The 5,953-nt window shown below is 44.4% G+C and overlaps 1 pseudogene; it reads left to right on the top strand.

Annotated features, from left to right (window-relative positions):
• Positions 1–4,373: 4,373 nt before the first annotated feature.
• Positions 4,374–5,640, top strand: LOC149346771 (uncharacterized; annotated as a pseudogene).
• Positions 5,641–5,953: the final 313 nt, after the last annotated feature.

Below are 5,953 nucleotides of genomic sequence, written 5' to 3'. Positions count from 1 at the left end.
TCTTATTCTTCTAGTTATTTCCCTCTCATAATCCGGATCAGCGGTCACTACCTGCCCTAAGTAGACATGTTCTCTTACTACTTCCAGCCCCTCGCTACCAATTGCGAACTGCTGTTCCCTTGCTAGGCTGTTGAAATTACTTTGGGTTTCTGCATGTTAATTTTTAGCCCTACCGTTCTGCTCTAAGTCATTTATCATGTTTTGCAGTTCATGTCTTGAGTGATTTAGCAAGGCAATGTCATCAGCGAGTCGAAAATTACTCAGGTATTCTCCCTTAACTCTTATCTCCGACTCCTCCCATTTCAGGCGCCGCAATGCTTCTTCAACAAAACTTGGGTAGGGCCTAGTTGGTACATGATGTTGTGAAGGTAAAGGATGCGCAATCAAAGGACGAACCACGAAGAAAGACACAGGGCTTGTGTGTGTCCCTGTGTCTTTCTTCGTGGTTCGTCCTTTGATTGCGCATCCTTTACCTTCACAGCAATGCTTCTTGTAAGCAGGCGGTGAATAGCATTGGCGAGATCGTGTCTCCCTGCCTGACACCTTTAATTAGTAGAATTTTTTTGCTGACTTTATGGAGGACTATAGTAGCTGTGCAATCGTTATTAATATCTTACAATATTTTCACACTTTTCCACATCTTGATTCCGCAATGCCTGTATGATAGCTGAGGTTTCCACTGAGTCAAATGCTTTCTCGTAATCAATGAAGGCTATATATAGGGGTTGGTTATATTCTGGGCATTTCTCTATCTCCTTATTGATAGTATAGGATATGGTCTATTGTCGAATATCCTTTACGAAAGCCTGCCTGATCATTTGGTTGTCTCTAATAGCGATTGCCTTAGTAAATACCTTGTAGGTAACGGAGCTGATCCGTTTACAATTCTTCAAGTCCTTGACGTCTCCTTTCTTATGAATTAAGATAATGTTAGCGTTCCTCCAAGCTTCTCGCACTCTCGAGGTCACAAGGCATTGCGTAACAGGGTGGCTAGTTCTTCTAGCACAATCTCTCCTCCGTCCTTCAGCAAATCTGCTGTTACCTGATCCTAACCCCTTTGCATTGCTCCTAAGGCGTTCTTTACTACCTCCTTCGTTACTGGCAGGATGTCCCTTTGCTGTGCTCGACTGCCTTTCTCAGTAACTTGATGATTACATTCGCTACTGTATAGATTTGGGTAGAACGCTTTGGCTGCTTTAACTATCTTATCCATATTGCTAATGACGAGCAAACAGGTAGTGGACGTGGAAGAGCCCCAATGGTGAGACTAAAAATGAAAAAGACTTCATACTGTGCGCTCACCCTACACTCTAAAAAAAAGGTAGTTGAGGTTACTACATTTTGGGGTAGTAACGACTGTCACATATATGACTACCTAGGTAGTAACTGTACGTAGTAACTGCAAGGTAGTAACATTGACTACCTCTCAGTAACTGTACGTAGTAACTGCGAGGTAGTAACATTTACTACCTCTCGAGAGAAAACACCTTAAGAAATAATCTAATGACTTTTGACATTAGAATCTTATGCATATAAGATAGTAATAGTGCAAAATAACAGCCAAAATAAAAAAAACTAGAGCAAAAACAAAAATTCCTGCTTTCAGGAGGATTCGAACCGCCGACCTTTGACTTTCTATCCTCAAGTTATTTCTAACCTGTTTCTATACTTTCTATCCTACCACGCTAACCACTACGCCACGCCAGAAGACGTTAACTTGTCAACTTATGTGCCGTGATATGTGAAGCCACAGTTGTTTCTTGTTCTTTTCATTGCGTGTAAATATAACAGCAGCATCTACATTCTCGCACGGGACAACAATGTTGTTGAGAAGGACCTTTCAGTGGCTGATGGCCAATGACATAAGGAAATCTTCTGTGTTAACGAAAAAGAGTCTCTGCTGAGTTTCTTTGTCGAAAGAGATGAATACCTGACTTCGTGGTGACTTTCTAATGTGTCACAAGGAGTGCATGAACATGACATCAGAAACTCAACGCCCATTTTTGTGCATCTTCTAGTAAACCAGAAGGAAAAATGAGCACAACTCAGGCACAATAGCTTGGGGTTGGTGAAAAAGTGCAATTAAGAAATCAAACTAAAGAATGGAACACATACGCGCTGCGTATATTGTATTGAAAACAAAAACAGCACTGGCAATTTTGTTAGATTTGCTGCCAATTAGGAAACCCTTTTCGTTATATAAAAACATTGGGCATTGAGTAGAAATGTCACCGGGAATGTTAGTATACGTACATGTGCATATTCCGATCATCCATTTCCAGATCAAGGTAGTAATGGATACTACCAGGGTTATAATGAGGTAGTACAAGTGTAGTAACTGCCAAAAAACGTAGTAACAGCAGAAGTTACTACCTTGTTACTACTTAACTTTCTTTCGAGGTAGTAACAAGGTCGTAGCAACATAGTACATAGGTAGTAAGGGTTAAAAAAAGGTTGTAACAGCAGCCGTTACTACGTTTTCACTACCTTTTTTTCTAAGAATGTAGCATCGTAGAGAATGGGGAGATCCTCGGAAAGGTCCACTGTAGCGACCACAGAATAGTAAGGTCTTGTATTAGCTTAGATTTGACGAGGGAACGGAGGAAACTAGTGAAGCGGAAGGCTATTCACGAGTTAGCGTTAAGAGGGAAGGTAAAGGAATCAAGGATGGCACTGCAGAACAGATTTTCCGCTTTAACTGAAGAAGGCGATCGCAGTGTTGAAACAATGAATGATAATCTCACAGCTGTCGTTACAGAGTGCGCCGCAGAAATAGCTGGTAGGATGGTTCGACAGGATACCGCAAGCTATTTCAGGAGACTAAAGATCTGATTAAGAAGAATTTTTATGAAGGGGTAATTGTTTTGTTGAGTAATAGCAACCAAAAATGCTTTTAACCGCTGCTTCGCGCGCAGATACAGCGCTGCATGACTGAATAGAATGTTGTTTGTTTAAGTGGTTCTCATCTTAGGTCACCTTATGCAATAATAACTTGTAAGAGGACGTTGTCTTCCCTCGTGTAATTTCCATGAATAACGCGCAGCAGCCTGGACTGCCACAGTTAATTAATCGATTTCGGTCGTACGAGCGCGAAATACAAATTCAAGAGCTGAAAACCCAATACTCGAATTTACTCAGTCCTGCTCGAAGCAAAACGTTATTCGTTTAGGAAGTTGCTTGACGAGAAAATTGAAAGCACAAGAAAATGTCTGCAACTATGTTTTACCGACGTCCTCGCTTGTATTCTCAAGTATTATCCACGCAGATATACAGTATTCAGCGATAGTTCGGTTAGTGTGTCTAGGCCGAGTACCGACCTATTTTCGTATGAACCCTGCGAGAACAAATTTAATACGGTCAACAATGCACACAACATCAATGCTAGAGCTGCACCGCGAACAACATGAACAGCGGGGGCTTCAACAGCGAGAACCGCTCCTTTGATATCGAGTTCGTGAGCTAAGCAGTCTAACTGCCACAAAAGAAATACGCCCAGCAAAGCGCGCAACATCAAAGCTAGACCTGCACCGCGAGAAGCATGAACAGCGGCGCTCAAACACCAAGAACCGACTCTTTAGTACTGAGTTCGTGAGCGTAGGAATCCAACAAAACCAATACATCCAGCGATACCCGCAACATTAAAGCTAGTTCTGCACCACCGCCAGCAGCGTAAACGGCGGAGTTCAAACAACATGAAGCGCAAGTTTTGAGTCGAGCCCGCGAACAAGTCCGACTACTACCGAACTAATACGCCACGTAATTACTAATACGCCCTACCGAGAGGTATGGGAGACTGCCCTTCTCAACTCCTCAACACTGGAGTCCCAAACAGGGTTGCCATTGGTGGCTACTTTGCGCCAAATTGGCTACTTTTCAACCCCGTCTGGCGATGAAAATTTCACGCTGGCTCCTTGCTACTTTCTGGCTACTTTGAACTTCTCTTTTGGCGCATTTACTAACCATTGTTTTTGAAATTGCATGTACAATAGCAAGCAAGAACAAAGAAGAACAATTATCTCCCAGTTTTGCTGTCCTCATGGCTGTCCTCATGGCTGTCCTGGTCGCCTTGATGCGCGCGCGTCCTGTACGCATATATTCTCTCCGCCGGCGGTGCGCAGATGCGCGGACTCTGGGTGAAGCGTGCACGTCGAAGCAAAAGCTGCGAGTATGTTGCGCGCCATCGGGAGAAAAGAGCGCCAATCTAGAGCACTTTCTCCGATAGGATCATGCTTGGGAAACCATGCCATTTAGGTGCAGCCGTGTGACACCAGGAGAGGAACGAGCAGCACGGTTCCGGTGAAATAACACTTGTGTACCCCACGGCGACAAAGCTTCTGTTTTGTGCCTTCGGCTTGCCAACACCGGCGTCTACCATGGGAAAACACACAATGGCAAAGCGCACGTTTCGAGAAGAATGGAGAAAGGATAACAAACTGAGCGGTAAGCAAAACGGAAACTATTCTTTAGGCGTTTAGTCGCATGCCGCTTAGCATCTAATACGCATATTGCCATGAGTTACAGGATGGATTTCGTCGCGTGACAGAGGAACGACTGCTCACTGTAAGTACTGCAATTGCGACATTCGACCCCACTACAGTGATCTGTTGAAGCACGCAGAAACCAAAAAGCACCGCGAGTGCGCAGTAATCCCAAGCTCGCAACAAAAACTGCCGCAGCTTCTAGCGTCTTCGAGTCGAACGTAGTATGGAAAGGTTCGCCGAGAGTTGAGGACCGCCTCCTACACTGCTGTTCCATAAATGCTGTTGACGAACTTGGTGAGATTCTGCATTCCGAATTCAATGATTTTGATCTGCACAGAACAAAGTGCACGGCTATAATTACGAATGTTCTTCTCCCGTACTTCACGGAAAACATGGACAAACAACTGAACGGCTCCAGCTATTCCCTAATGGTGGATGAATCTACCGATGTATCCACGACAAAGCAACTTTGCGTGGTTGTGCGGTTTCTGAGTTTAGAAGAAAACAGGTTTGCAACCACCCTTCTTGATCTCGTAGAGCTGCCTGTTGGAACGGCAGAAACGCTTCACCACACGCTATTGAAGACGGACAAGCGCGCGTATCGATCAAAAACTGTCTCGGACTCTGCACCGATGGTGCAGATGCCATGTGCGGCAAACACAATTCTCTGTTCAGTCGTCTTAGTGAGGACCACAAGGACTTCATTCTGATAAAAGGCTCTTGCCACAGCCTGGACCTTGTGGCGTCCAAGTCGATGGAGGCGATTCCCTTTGCGGTTGAGCACTTAGTGCGAGAAACCTACAAGTACTTTGCACAGATGCTTATAATAAACAAGATGCCGGCCAGATGCTTATAATAATAACAATAACAATACTAATGTCTTTATTTGTGTCGTAGAGTACGCGGTCGACACTGGAGGCCGGCAGTAAGAGCTGTCACAAACGACAGCTTGACAGAGCCGCAGGCCCCCATGCAGAGACTGCATGCCAGCATGACAGTGGAAGATGAAAGTGCAAATCCACCGCCTAAGATTCTTTCGCTTTCCCAGACGAGATGGCTTGCTATTGCAGACTGTATAGAAAGAATTTTGGCGCAGTACCAGTCTCTCGAAGAGTTTTTGAGTAAGCAGAAGGTCGCAGCTACAACGTGGGAATTTTGAGAGAGATGTATCGAGACACAAAAAATTATGCTTACCTCGTGTTTCTTGCCTCAGTTCTCCGTAACGTCAGGCGAGTGAACAAAATGTTCCAAATAAACACAACTGATCCACTGGTTGTCTTTCAAGAGCTAGAAAACTTCCATTTGGAAATTCTTAGGCGGATTTTGAATCCATCAGTTTTGAGGCACAACAAAACGGCAAGTCTGCTGTCGCTAGACCTGGTGAAAATGAACTCGGTTTTCCCGGAACCAGAGGTAGCGGACCTAGGTGACGTCTTCAGAGAGAAGATTTCACTAGTCCCTATTAAAGACCA

This window comes from Amblyomma mixtum, chromosome 4, assembly GCF_055824585.1.
Source record: "Amblyomma mixtum isolate Tamu chromosome 4, ASM5582458v1, whole genome shotgun sequence".
NCBI classification, from domain to species: domain Eukaryota; kingdom Metazoa; phylum Arthropoda; class Arachnida; order Ixodida; family Ixodidae; genus Amblyomma; species Amblyomma mixtum.
The sequence above is the reverse complement of the archived record's forward strand: the minus strand, read 5'-3'. Positions and strand labels throughout refer to the sequence as shown.